The sequence below is a fragment of the Fukomys damarensis genome, unplaced genomic scaffold (genome assembly GCF_012274545.1).
Source record: "Fukomys damarensis isolate Sample0158 unplaced genomic scaffold, DMR_v1.0_HiC HiC_scaffold_16, whole genome shotgun sequence".
Classification (NCBI taxonomy): domain Eukaryota; kingdom Metazoa; phylum Chordata; class Mammalia; order Rodentia; family Bathyergidae; genus Fukomys; species Fukomys damarensis.
The window spans coordinates 38,163,812-38,178,888 of NW_022900928.1; the positions used below are offsets into that span (position 1 = coordinate 38,163,812).

Below are 15,077 nucleotides of genomic sequence, written 5' to 3' on the forward strand. Positions count from 1 at the left end.
TATAAAAAAAAAAAAAAAAAAAAAAAACCCAAGTACATCAAGAGGCTAGAAGACTTCATCACTCTTACATTTCACTAGATCTAGATTTAAAATTAGAACAGTTGAATTTGAGCTGTAGTTCTATCTCAAACTGACAATAGAACACTGGATAAGCTATTCATTTTTTTCCTGAATCATAGTTAACTCATCTCTGAGCTGACAATATCAGCTACCTAATAGGGTTATTTTAGCATTAAATGATACCATATGTGAAAGTATTTTGAAAACTGTAAAGTTATATAAAAATGTTTCATTAGAAAATGCTAATCTCTATTGTCCTTTTTGTTAGCTATATCCTACCTGATCAATAAAATCTTAAGACATCTATATTTATGCCTAGACCTTCCCTGCTGGCCACACCCTACCTGTCCACTCTTCTACCTCATACTGCACCATAATCTGTACTCACTGATCCCAAGTCTGGTTTTTATGTGAAACCCCCACCCCAGTTCAACAGAAAAATCATTACAGATTCTAACACTCTCCAGGCTTGGAATTTCAAAGCTTGATATTTATTGCTGGAAAGTGAAATCTGATTTAGCTGACAGAATGAAAAACGACCATGAAAGCTTCATAAGCATCTCTCTCATATGATTTATATATTAAGAAACAGGCTCCTCTCATGAAGGACCAGTAACCTCTCTGAGTCTTTCATATCTACAAATTCCTACTTTAAAAAAAAAAAAAGGTTTTCGCTCTACATTTGTGGCATTTCATGGTATGGTTAACAGATTCCCAAGCCTAGCCTTAGAGCTGAAGATTGCATACAGTCATACTTATAGCTATGAGTTATTACAGTAAAAGGATAAAAAGAAAAGTCAGCAAAGGAAAAAGTATACAGGGCAAAGACAGAGGAAAGCCAGGCACAAGCTTCCAAGGTATCGTACTTACTTTCTCCTCACTGACACACAATACCTGACCCCCACATCTTAAAGGAGGAAAGGTTTACTTTGGCTCAGAGTTTGTAGAAGTTTCAGTCCATATTTAGTTGGTTCCAAGCAGGGTGGCAGGAAGCAGAGAGAGATCAAGAGAAGACAGAGGGAGAGAGACCCTTTTCAGGCCATGCCCCCAAGTGACCCACCTCCTCTGTCCAAGCTTTACCTTCCAATATCACATTTAGCTATAAATTCATCATTGGACTGATCCACTGGTAATTATCACATCCCCATGACCCAGTCACTTCCAAAAGCCCCACCTATTGGTGCATGAGGCTTTGCCGGGACATCTAGATATAAACCTGACATTCTACCCCTGGCCCCCAAAAGATAATCCCTTTATGCAAAATGCACTTACTCCACCTCTAAGAGTTGCCAAAGATTTAACTGTTTCAGAACTGCTGAAAACTCCAAGTAAAAAGTCTCCTCCGACATTTAAGGCAAACTCTTAGTTTTGAGCCTCTATAACAATCAAAACAAAGTTAAACACTTCCAACATACAAAGGTACAAGGTAAACATTTCCATTACAAAAGGGAGAAAGGGGGATAAAAAGGAATGGGACCAAAACCAGAGCGAAACACAGCAGGACAAACATTAAGTCCTGCAGTTCCATGTTCAGCAACTGGAACCATGTGGTAAGAAGTGAACTCCAAAGGACATGGGTAGCCCTGACTCTACAGCACTGCCAGTGGTTGTAGCCCTCATGGCTTCTTTCTCGGGCAGGCTTTGTTACTCCTTGCAGCTTTCCTCAGAGGTTCCACATTCCTGGCATTCTTGGGTCTCTATTGCACTTTCAGCTTCAAACCAGCCTCATACACTGCCCTCTCAGGAGCAACACCCTAGCCTCCCAGGCCCTCTTCTGAAATCTGGACAGAAGACTCCCGGACCCCACAACTCTTGTGTTCTGCTTGCCTATAAAACTAGCACCATGTGGATGATGCCAATGTTTGCCACAGCTAGAGCAGTAGCTGAGCCCTTTTGCATCTTACTGGTGGTAGCAGAAGCCTCAAAATACCTGGATGGATGAGCACAGGGAATCAATTTGCTTAGCTGCCTTTCTGCAAAAGAGTATCCTAGACCTCTCTTCTCAAAGCAAAGTCTTACTTTTGCAATTTTGAGCCTTTAAAGTGCAGGGCCTTGGTTGGTCCTTGTATGACCTTAAGCCATTTTTCTATTGTCCCATTCCAAAGTATTTGGCTTCTTTCTAATGCTAACCTTTTTAGTAATCAGACTCTCCTCAGCTCCATCTTTGCAGGCCTCAACTTTACCAAAGCTTCATTTTCTGGCCAAACTCAAAACTTTTCAACCAGTCAAGTGTGTCTTTTGGTCTTGATTCTCAAGTACAATACCTATGCCATAGCCTCAACATTAAACTGCTTTCAAACTTCCTCTGCCAGATTAATTACTTCACTGGTCTTAATCTCAGTCCTCTCAATGTCTCATTACAGGAGCAAAATGTAGACAAATTTTTTACCGGAACATAACACACTTGGCCTAGTGTCCAACTACAAATGGAGTCCTTGTTCTGAATTAAACCTTCCTGGGCCTGGTCTATTCTTTCTGCCTTTTAATCAGCATTCTGGCCTTCTGCGCTCAGAATTTTGAACCAAGATCAGCTTACAACGTTCTAGGACTGCTTTTCTAGCCAGCATCTCCAAACCTTTCTAAACTCCTCCCATAAGCCAATTCCAAAGACTTCTGAACTACATGGTCAGGTAGTATCAGAGCAACAGCCCATCTTCTCTGTTACCAAAATCCGTTTTACTTTCTCATCACTGAATACAATAACCAACACCACAATTCATAGGAAAGGTTTATTTTGGCTCACAGTTTGTAGAGGTTTCAGTCTGTAGTTGGCCATCCCCAAGGTAAAGCAGCTTGGCAGAGTGGTATAGTAGAGGAGAATGAGCTTGTGGTATGGCAGCAAGAGGCAGACAGAATCAAAGGAGGAGGAGGGAAATTCCAGGCCACGGCCCCAACCAGGGTTCATCTCTAAAATCACATTTAGCTATAAACTCATCAGCAGACTAACCCACGTGCCCTCATGTTTCAATTACCCTTCAAAAGCCCCACCTATGAGCACTTGAGTCCATGGCTTTGGGAGGAGGTAGGTATAAACCATAACAAAGGGTCCTCTCCCAGTGGAGTCTCACAGGACATACAACAAGCTGTGATAAAATATGTGAAATGTTATCATCCACATTATTTCATTAGAGATGTAATGCGCAGGGTATGGGGGAGAAGCTGGTTGTATACATTCCCCCTGCCTGGCATATACCCAAGACTCCTAGAAGAAATGCAGATACTCAGCACAAAACACACTTTATATCAACAGCCAAGGTACAGTGGGCTACTCTCATCATTTAGATTAGGAGAAACCCTCTTGAAATTCAAATTTCCATATACCAGCCAAGGAAAAAACTTGAATATCGGTCTTTGTAAGGATGAGCAGTTTCAGATTTGCTATGCTAATTCTTTTCTGCTCACATGGGAACAAAAATTCAAATATCTATTTAACAACTTTCCATTGACCACTGAATTCTTTTTTTTTTTTTGGTACCAGGGATTGAACTCAGGTCCTTGCACTTGCAAGGCACGCCACCGAACAGCTGAGCTAAATCCCCGGCCCAACCACTGCATTCTGATATCCCACATAACTCAGCACTTCAAAATATTTTCATTCAACTCACTTGTACTGGGTCGGCCTTCTGGGATACGGGCTTTAAGGAACTAAGTCCCCTGAGTCCTTTCCCTCTAGGAGCTTTTGCGCTAATAGAGAAGAATGAGATGAGTACAAAAAGACTGATAACACATAGAGGCATATGATGATGGCCATAAGAAGAATAGGCCAGGCCAGGCCTTGTAGCACAGTCCTGTAATCCCAGTATTCGGGAAGCCAAGGTAGGAGGATTGTGAGTTTGAGGCCAGTCTGGGCTACATAGTGAGTTCAAGGCCAGCCTCAACTACAAGCTACATAGCAAGACCTTGTCTCAAAAGAGACAGAGAGAGAGAGAGAGAGAGAGAGAGACAGAGACAGAGACAGAGACAGAGACAGAGACAGAGAGAGAAAACCTACTAAACCAATTAGAGAAAGAAAAGAAAATCTGCTGTGATAACTATACAGCCACGATTTTAAGGACAGCAGAATTTGAGAGTAAATGACAGGGTAAACTTGATAAAGGGGTGTAAAAGTCCATAAAAAAAAAGTTTTGTCTCCTTAAAGAAATGTCCAAAGCTCTCCAAGATCAATCAGCCCACTCCTACCTCTCGGGCATCAGTCCTGCCAGCCTTGCCTGAACGTGAAACCATACCCTCCACATTATTTCCTACCCTTCTTGACTTCCTGATTCCTAGTCATTCAATTCTCTTAAGTGTCACCTCTTCCAGGTGTTTGTTTTCCCTTGTCTTTCACCACCATACTGCACCTCTGTGCTCACATCCATTAACACAATACCACATAGTAATGGTAGATATCTGTCTTCCTCACTGGATTCTGCACCTAAAGCAAGTTCTGGCCATAAGAAAATAGTAAGCCCTCAGTATCTATTGAATTAATTAACTCATCTGCACGTCTGACATTCATGCTACCCCTTTCGTCAATAAATGTTTATTGTTTAATAGTTTTTAAAAAATACCAACAAATTTCAGTAAAGAACAACCAATCATGCCATACTTGGCAGTTACAATAAGCCCATATACTTTGTCAACGCATCTAAAGGTAACAACCCTCCTGAAATGGCAAATAAACCCTCAAGGACCTGACTATTCCCATGCAGTTCCTCAGTATTGGTGATTTGGTCTTAAAGAAAGAGATCAAACAGAATCTATCAAGAGGACCAACTCTAGACTTGATAAGCACAGTGAGAAGGACATGGGCCTTGGCACAGGAAGGAGGTCAAGTTCAAAGGCGTACTTTTCTAAAAGCCCAATGTGAGATGTCTCCAAGGAATTTAAAATGTACATCTTGCTCTCTGAGCACTGAATGTCAGCGCAATATTTCCTTCTAATTCCTGATGGCTCAAAGTAATCTTGGGGAAAGTTTTCTAGAGAAGAGAAAAAATAAACATAGCCACCCATTTCTCACTTCCTCCTACGCCAAGCAAACACCTGTGCTCAGCTTCGTGGTAGGTCACATCTGTCACGGGCAGAATGTGACAGGTGGAGCCACATTTCCTCCACACCCTTGGCTCCTGGCCACTTATTAGTTCATGTGGGGAAGCAAGTGATTGTATATTTAGGAACCTCTAGTATCCAAGGCCAACCTCCCCAGTGGCTTTCCCCCAAGGAATTCCAGGTACATGTCAGGTTTTCCCTCTGGTCTGAATAAAGCAGACAACACTCCAGAAAACAAACACAGATCTAGCAAACATGTACTTGTGTCTACTTTCATCAGATCCTGACTACTTGGGGAGAAGAGATATCCAGTTTCTTAAAATTTCACATAGATGATACATTTTGTAGCCCAAGCCTCTCTGCTCCTCCCCCCAGGAAACTTAGAAACTGCTAACCACAATAGGGCTCACCAAGCTTGAGAAATTCTACAAAACACTAACCAAATTCAGCATGTATTGGGTGTCAACTATTCCTAGAATCTTAAACTCAATTCTGGAGACATAAGGAGCTTACAACATTTTTTTCTAGGTTCAAGACACCCATTTCACTAAAAGCACACCTGGATCTTTTATTTAAAATGGCAAATATGCTTAGCCCTAAATCAGGACATACTCACCTTTTAAAAATAATTTGGCTCCAATGAGATCCATCTCATAGATTGGTATATAGAGTCACCATTTTCCAACACATTATGCACCGTTTTGTAGAAGTGTTAAATACCAAGACCATCTCTACAACTACATTAACTTTTCCCAACAAAGTTTTAAAATGTGGTATCTCATCTGTGCCCACAAGTTCAAAAAAAGTGTACAAATTAACTCCAAATTTATCTTTTATACTTTGGACAGTGTTACTATCATAAAGATAAATTTAGTTATTTCACTCATAATATTGAGAAATTTCAGTGAGTTTCTTACAGCCTCTAAGGTAAAGGGTAAATTTGTACCCTGATTTTGGCCAAGAGCTCGCCATCTTAGCAGCTGTTTCATCTCTACCTGCCCTAAACGCCCACTTTCTGGTCTCTTCCTGATCCCATGCCCTTCCTTTCGCCATGTCTTTCAATGTAAAATGTTCTTCACCCTGTTACTTTCCCCTTACTCCTTTTCCAACCTAGAAAACTGCTACTCAGTCATGGGTCTAGCTCATTTTCACCTTCCAACTCTTCTAGGCAGTTACTCTCTCTACAATCTCATAATAAGCTGTGTGTACTCCTACTAGAATATTCACTGCATTGTACTATGTACATTACCTTATGATTGTCACCCTCAAATGCCAAGAGAGGAAACCAAGAGAAAGGGAAGCAGAGAGAAGAAAAAGGAAGAGAAGGGAACTAATATTTTTTAAATAGTGACTGCAATGCACAATACTGGCCAATATATTCTTTATCTCATTTATTTCCTGGAGCCTCAATGTAAGATAATGAAATAATGTTTTCAGAACAGGCAACTGAAACCCAGAGCATTTAAGTTACATGTTCAACTACACAGCTAGTAAGTGGGTCTAAGGTTTAAGTGGAAATATACTGGATTGCAAAGCCAAGTTTATTCCACTACAAAATGGTTTTGCAGGAAACATGGGATTCCAGACTCACACTTGGCCATGAACATTAGCTAGCAACACTTTTCCTAAATTCTCTTTCCCATCACTTTGCTGGACACTGTGGTTCATAATTCCAGCTTCTAACTTTCTACCTCAAAACTATCAACTATTAACCATGAGATGGCAAAGTACCTTTAAGATTCCAGCAAGAACACAGTGATGATATTTACAGAAAGGTGGTAGTGCTATTTCAAAAGTATTTTAGCATGCACATTATAGGTTGAGTATTCCTAATTTGAAAGTCCAAAATTTAAAGTGCTCCATATTAGAAATATTTTTGAACACTGACTGATATTATAAGTAGAAATTTCTACTCTGGACCTCATGTGATGAGATACAGTAAAAACATAGCCACACTAAAAATATTGTATAAAATTACCTTCAAGCTTTGAATAAAGGCTATAGAAAACATAAATGATTTTCATTGTTTAGATTTAGGTCCTATCCCAACATCTCTCTCTCTCTCTCTTTTTAATCTTATTGAATTTATTGGTACTTTTTAAGTATACAGTACAGATAAATTCATCATTGGGATCTTGTACCTTTACATGACAGGTCTTGGTTCTCATTTTTTCCCCTTACCCTGCCCTCCCTTCACCTGCTCCACCCTTCCCTACTCACAAAGACTTTGTTTCCATTTTTCCATTTTCTCATATTTTTTCTTGTCCCTTATTTCCTTTCCCCTACTCTTCCCATTTCCCCTACACCTTTAGCCCTTTTCTTCCTACCTCACATTGTCAGTTATACAATTTGTATGCAGTTAACCAACATATCTCATTAAGGACAGACAAATATTCCAAATGCCACAACATAAAACACTTCTGGTCCCAAGCAATTAGCACTCAACCAAAATATGCAGTTAAAAAGTGTCACATTTAAGTGGTCTAAGTAGAGGAACTGATATAAAGATTCAATTTTAATAAATCCCCTAATGTACAGCATGAAGATCCACTTTATTTTCACTCAAGTTCTTCAGCATATTCCCTCTCAATTTTCAACCTGTGGTACCCCAAATAAAACATGATTAGGATATTCCAGAAATAAAGCATAAATAAAAGACAGCCTCCAGTTCCCCAGAGCCACTTTTCAGGAGCTCTACTCCACACTTGTGCTCTCTTTAACTGCAGTAATAAGCATCAAACTCCTAAGGACATGGTACGCTGGGAGAACCTGATATTTTTCCAAGAATAGTCTGTCAAATCCATCACTGCACCACTAAAGGTAGCAGAAATATGCTCAGGTTTTCTGAGACAGATTCAGTCTCAAATACTATGTTTTACCAGACTCATGCCAAACAATATGTTTCAACTCAGGATTCAATAAACATGAGCATAATACTGTATCTCTATTCTAAAGAACTGCCCCCAGAAAGTGAGGACAGTACAGAGCACATGCTTTAAGCAACTTGAGTTCCAGTGTTTGCTTTCTCATGTACTAACTCTTTTACTAGAAGTACTTAACTTCTGCTGCCATTTCCTCTTCAGTAGAATAGATAATTATCATCTACTTCAGAGCTCTGTCCTGCCAATTAGATGAGCGAGGGCCTGACACACAGGATGTGCTCAATAGATAACCCTCTGTTTATGATTACCCTTTGTAGTATTTCCAAAAGGAATGCAAAACAGGACATCATTTTTGTTTTTCTAAGTAAAGGACATGAGTGATGTGAATTACCTAATATAAATAGAACCAGTACTTAACTTTCTATGCATAGCACCTTAGTTACTGTATTCCAGGACAGCACTGATTCTTAAATGGGCCACTGAGTTGCTAACTCATCACTCTGCGGTCTCAGGTCAACCCCAGATAGTTCCTAAAATATTTAAATTCATTAATTATTACCATTTCTGTGTAAAAAATTTTCCTAGATTTCTTCAACAGGCCCATTTTAAAGTACTCTCCTATGTGGTCAAAATACTGGTCAGGCTATAAATTTCGCTTTGGCATGTAGAACTCAGGTTGAAGCTTTCTGATTTCATGAAAAATAAAGCAGAGTGCTCCTAGGGTACAGGTAGGATATAAATACATGAGATTATATTTTGATGATCCAAAGCATAGAGTCTAGAGTCAGACTGCATGGATCCAAATCTCTGCTCCAACTACTACTCATAAGTTATCTTGAATGTGTCACACAGAAACTGTAGTTAAATTAAAATGGCTCCAGATGTATACGAGGTGGTGAGTGTTTGGCTGATGCATCTTTGGCCAACCACCCCGCTTCAGTATCTGTTTCACTGGTTTTCATTAAATATATGACCTCATCCATTCTTCTCAACAACTTTGTGAAGCAGGTATGATCGTTCCATTTCACAGACACATCAAAGAGATTACATGCTATAATAACACTCCAGACATGGGGACATCAAAGGTCTCGACATGCATCCCCTGAAAATATTCCAAAATGGTAAAACTGAAACAATCCTAGAATATATTCTAGAAAGAGTCGAACTGAAAATCCAGATCCTTTGTTTCTACAACACAAATGACTAGTTTAAAACCAACAGGGGTAAAGAATCTGCCCTGAAGAATCAAACATGTCACAACTATTCTCTTCCCAACACAGATCACTGGCAGAGGGGACAGAAATGGTCAGGGCACAGACCTCGGTCTGGCCCGGTACCAAGCCCAGCCTTCAGCCTCATGGCCTTATGCTTTAACCAAATGACTCAGCCAGAGGCAGGAGAGCCCAGGCGCCTGTGGCCATGAGTAATAGTGGCACAAAACATATCTGTCTGATTAGCGGATGATGGCATCACATTCTGTCAAGACTTACAGTAAAACAATGCTCTGCAAGGGAAAAAAGAAATGTCTGTTCACCCAGAAGTCAAATGATGCTTTTCTTCTTCCAGCTCAGAATGCAAATTTGTGGAATTGCTTGCTAGGTCCTATGCCTAACCCAAATATTTTTTTATCATTTTAGGAAGAAGACATCTAAGAGTAATAAACCCAATCTATTTCTGTCACAGCTGCAAAGTGTGCCATTAGCAAATGCCTTAATTTAGGCCTTCTTTTATCTCAGTCATTAATGTGAGAGAGAATATACAGGGAAGGGTTTCTGTAGATTATAAGTACATAGAGAAATCATTGCAACTGTCAAAGGTACACTGCATTGCACTTCAGCAAAGCCTTCAATTCAGGAGAAGGATTAATTCATTCTTCCACCTGTTCATTTATTTTTCAATTTGAAATACTTTACTGAGTGCCAGCAACTATGCCAGGCAATATAGATGCAGCATTTAGCTACACAGTCCAAGCCCTTGGGGGTTCAATCTGTTCTCAAATTGATCTTTTCATCTTGTTCCTTTTCCAGCTGAAGCTACATTCTCTGGCTCCTGTCTTCAGTAGCCTGTCGCTCACTATTCTAGAACTAAGAAACTCAAGAAGGGAGTCACGTGCCTTTCCACATTCTGCAAAGGTAACACAGAGCAAAGTGGTCAAGAGGCAGGAAGTAAAATTACTGTATTCAATGACGGAGAAGGCATTTAGTGCCACACAATTACCATAAAAACCTGCTTTCATTGTTTCTGTACACTTTCCAAAACTTGCCCCAGAACTGTTCTTTCTTCACAACATTCTATTCCAGTGATGTTGAACTTCTAAAGCTTTCGATGATACAAAGGGCCCACCCCCAGTTTTAGATGGCTGGCATATCTCTCAAAGTGTCAAAGCACCCAAGGTGGAGGTGCTAGATTAACCATAACACACAAATAACTCTGTTCTCAATGATCTATGGAGGGCAGTCAAGTGGGAAGGTCCTTAGAAAATCACCAAAAGCTCCAAACAACAAAAAACAGGAACATTTTCCAACACTTACATCATCTAGATGTGGTAATTCTCTATTAGACTGCTATTTGAACAGACAGAAATGGAAAATAAAAGACTTTTTAAACTGGAAGAAACCTTAGCTGATCAAACTCCCTAATTTTATAGATAATAAAATCCAAGGCTCAAAAGGAGGATGTGACTAAACTCAACTATTACAAACTGTCTTTGGGAGATGCAGGGGTAAAAGCCAAGCCACTTGCCTTCCAATGCAGGGTCCTTTGGCTCCGAAGCAGGCAGGAGCAGGGTGTATGCCTGAGAGCCCCCTTGTGGCACTGGCTGATGGCACTCACCATGCCCTCTAGGGGTACACTGCCTTTCCAGGTTCTCTTAATGCTGCCTCCGTGCAAGCCTCTGCCTTGTTTAATATAAGTAAGGACAACCTTCAGGAACTCCCTGTGCAAACAAATAGTTCCTCTGAATGGCAAGCTTGCCTTTATCTTACAAAATGACACTATCTTTTCTCCTTTTCTTCTGTTCAGGATTATGATAAAGACTAGTGAGATACTAGCCACCAAGGAATCCTAGATTCTGTGAAGGAAACAGCGTAAAATTCCAGTATATAATTTAAACTATAATTTAGTCTATTACTTTTAAGTCAAGGGTTTGATTCCAGTATTTCATAAAGTCTGACAATGTTTAAGCACTGTTTAAGTAGCACACATTTTCATGCATTCAAGTAACAAACAATAACACCTGATACTTGATCCTCTCGGTGATTCTAGTAGGAAAGTAGAGTAATGTTATAGTTTGGATCTAAATTATCCCAAAGGCTTATGTGTTGAAAGTTTTTGTGTTAGTGGGAAGTGGTGCAATCTTTAGGAGGAAGGCCTAGTAGAAGGAAGTTAGGTCACTAGAAGTGTGTGCCCTTGAAGGGGACTTTGGAACCTTGGCCACTTCCTGTCTCTTTCTTTGCCTGTTGCCTGCCAAGAGGTGAGCAAGTTTCCTCTACCACATGTTCTCTGTCATGATATTTGGTGTCTTCATGGACCCAAAAGCAAGAGTCAACTGACCATAGACTGAAACTATGAACCAAAATATACCATTCCTCCTTGTAATCTGATTCTCTCGGGTATTTTGTCATAGTAATGGAACTCTAACTGACACAAGGTTTCTAATCTCAAATTTACAATTGAGAAAAACCACCTTAAATAAGTTACCTGTGTTGTCCAACGTTACACAAGTAATGAAATGCAGTACTAGAATAAAGACTTTGTTTAGGGCACTCTTCTTCTCACTTCCAAAAGAAGGTTTTGCATTTTCTGCTCACATTTTGCACACGAGTAACACTGAACTACAGTCTATTCTGTTCCATTTGAGACATGGAGCAAGGAGCACAGCTTGACCCTACAGCTCCAGCAGCAGCCTCACAGCCTGACACATTTCTCTGCTAGAGGCTAAAGGACACAGGGAATAATGGAGGAGCCATGTGTGTTAAACTTCACGGCTCACAAACAGGATTAACGTTTATATTTTTAAAATATATTCATAATTTAGTTTCTATATCTTTCAATGAGATAGTTTTTAACTTTGATAAGAATTCAATCAAAACTAAGGAATGTATTTGTTTTCAAATTACATATGTATGCAGAAAAAAAAGATTTAGCAAATTACATCCCAAGTTCGCCATTAGTTATTCCTGAGTATAGATGTATCAATTCAATCATTGTTTTAGTAGTAATCTGTATTTTATCCTTTGTCTGCGATAAATATAGTTTTGGTAATAAGAAAGCAAGGAGGTAATAGAATACTTTTTTTTTTTTTTTTTTTTTTTTTGGTACCAGGGATTGAACTTGGGTCCTTGGGCTTGCAAGGCAGGTGGTAGAACCATTGAGCTAAACCCCCAGCCCAAGACTACATTTATTTTTAAAACATATTCTTTATTCTGGAAAATGGGGAAAGGGTCATTTAAGCTCTGTTCCTGTGAACCAGAGAATGGAAAATGGAAATAGTACTATAAGCCCCCAGACCAAAACTTTTGCCCTGCTTCTTCATTTGAGTATCCCTAGGCACCAAGAATATAAAACAATTTGCCAGAACACTGATTTTACTCAAATATTTTGAGGAACATATTTCTATATACTTAAACTGAGATCCACATATCATAAAAACAAATAAAAATCTAACCTTGAGTCCCTAAAATAGTTTTCAAGATTCCTAAGGCCAACCAATCCAGATCACAATTCCCAGGAACACTTGCGAGTCTTCTTTCCCACTGAGGGCTCTTCCATAGAGAATAGGAATCCCTAAGGCAATCAGTACCATCTTATTTCCCTACTTCCTTTTTGAGAGGGTAATCACCTCATTAATACCAAGTCACTCTTTTAAGTTAGTTGGGGGAAAAACAGTCAAATTCTCTTCATGAGATATTTCCTTTAAAACTCCTTATAAAGCAGGTGGCAGCAAACTTTTTAACCAGGAAATTCCAGAAGCCCACAGGGGCACAGTTCAAACCCTTGCCCTAGGGATATAACAGCCTGGCCTGGCACTGTAGTTTTTGAGGACAGGGCCCAGCTGCCCCTGAACTGGCTCATATTTCTCCAGGGCAGCAGACCACTCTGCACAAGGTGCTAATTCATTCATTCCACAAATGTTTATTGAGTGAAGCCTGAAAAGGGCCTCTTAGGGGATAGTGAGATCATTCACAAGCTAACGGTCAGGTCTAACTGATCTGATGTGGACAATCAATCTTTTATTAGACCCCAAACCACTTCTAGGATAAAACAAACAGGGCCCCTGCCCCACCCACACACTGGCAGCTGGGTGGATCAGGCAGGCCTTCTGGAACAGGACCACTGCTGAGGCAGGAAGGCCATCACTGGTCCATCCACTATACCAAAACTTCTGCACCGTTAATGACATGAAACTTCTAAGATACTGTGAGCAATGTCTAACACTTGGTAAGAGCTCAATAATGTTAGTTGCTTTTGTCCTTCCAGATTGCCCTTACTCAAGGAGTTCAAAAAAAAGTTTAAAGAACACAGGTTTAGAATTAGAGGCTGGATTTTAATCCCCACTACTAACTTACTAGCTATGTGACTAAGAGAAGTGATATTTCTGAGCCTCGGTTTCTCATCTGTACAGTGAAGTTCTACCCTTCCTGTGCCTTTGTGAAAATTAAGGACACCTTATGTGCAGAAGAGTGAGCACTGGCCCAAAGTGAGTGCCCAAGAAAAGTCAACAGTGTCATGCCCTCTTCTCCACACCTTCTCCTTCCTGGTCCCTCTTGGTGGGTCCTGGAATCTGATCTCACCTGGACACAACAGGTGAAGCGGGCAAAAGAACTACAAGTGTGAGAGAAGCTGAGGGGAGGGAAGTGCTCCAGATCTACAGAAACCCATCAAAGCCCTCAGCTACTCTACCTCCTCCAGCTGGCTGACAGGTAGGGGCCACCTTAATAGCAGGGAATGGATGACAAAGCGACAGGAAGCTGGAGAGCAGCTCAAATCCTCCCTCCCACCTCCCAGGTCTGTCCCAACCCCCTCTCCACCAGGTGGGGGTCGTAGGGCTTTTTATTTTTTTAGTGAAAAAGTAAAACAAAATTTCATAACAAAATAATAGATTAACAATAGTTAATACACTGTGTATCATTATCTTCAAAGTAGTTACTCAGAGTACAAGAGAGAGACAAAAAAAGATTCTTACAAAGAAGAAGGACAATCGAATAAAACTTTCTTTTCACAAAACTAAGACAAACTGCTTGCATGTCAGCTCTGGGGGCTGCTGGTCACCAATCAACACTGAATGAAAATAAGACTTTTCATCAAGGCAGGAAGTGCAGCCCCTCAAAGTCAAGGGGGGTGAATAAGGAGAAGAGAAAGGAAAAGGAAGAGGGAGGTGGCAGGATGGATACAGAGAGAGAGAAACCCACTTCCTACATGCTGGTGGGGCTCTGTCCTAGCCCTGAAGCAATCGGTTTCACTTCGAAAGATGATAAACCTCTCTCTTGTGATTTACGTTTCTCGTGGGACAAAGTCTGGGATGTAGAGACAAAATTCCAAAACAAAGCTGCTTATTTTCAAAGGACAAACCTTCAGCCCCCTTCCCCTGCCTTCCTTTCCCGTGACCCACCTGTGAATCGGCTCTAACTCACTACCGTTCCTCACCTGAACACACCCGTGGACGCCCCAGACACGCGGCAGCTCAGCTGTATCCCCACCCGGCACCCCAGCTTTGCGGAGACGGCGTCCTGGGCAGCAGGGGCTGACGCTGGCACGGTGAGAAACTGAGGAAGGGAGCTTGTCGGGTGTCAAAACTCAGTTCACATCTTAGAGCCGGAAGGCTAAAGAACATCATTCTATACCAACTCCCACATAGAACAGAAACGGAGACCCAGAGGAGGAAAGGAGATTCTCCAGGTAACACAGCGGGCGGGCAGAGAAGGCAAAACCAGAAACCGCTGCGCTCCTTTGCCGTGCTGCCTGCCGGGCTCGGACTGCATCCCGCCGCCCCTCGCGTCCCGTTGCCCCAGCCCTGGCCTGTGTTCCCAACCCGGGCCGGACGCAGCGCGTTACCTTCTCCCGGCTGGGCGAAGCCTTCCCTTTCCGCTGGGCGCTGGCGGCCCAGGT

The 15,077-nt window shown here is 41.1% G+C and overlaps 1 protein-coding gene across 3 annotated transcripts in view; it reads right to left on the reverse strand.

Moving 5' to 3' along the window:
- Sytl2 (synaptotagmin like 2) overlaps positions 1-15,077 on the reverse strand; it is a 132,937-nt gene that overhangs the window by 92,754 nt on the left and 25,106 nt on the right. Inside the window, exon 1 of one of the 3 annotated variants that reach the window (XM_019208886.2) lies at positions 15,024-15,077. The exons of the other annotated variants lie outside the window; for them this stretch is intronic. The gene's annotated coding sequence lies outside the window, so the exon portion shown is untranslated. The remainder of the gene's footprint in view (positions 1-15,023) is intronic. 3 annotated transcript variants of the gene reach the window in all.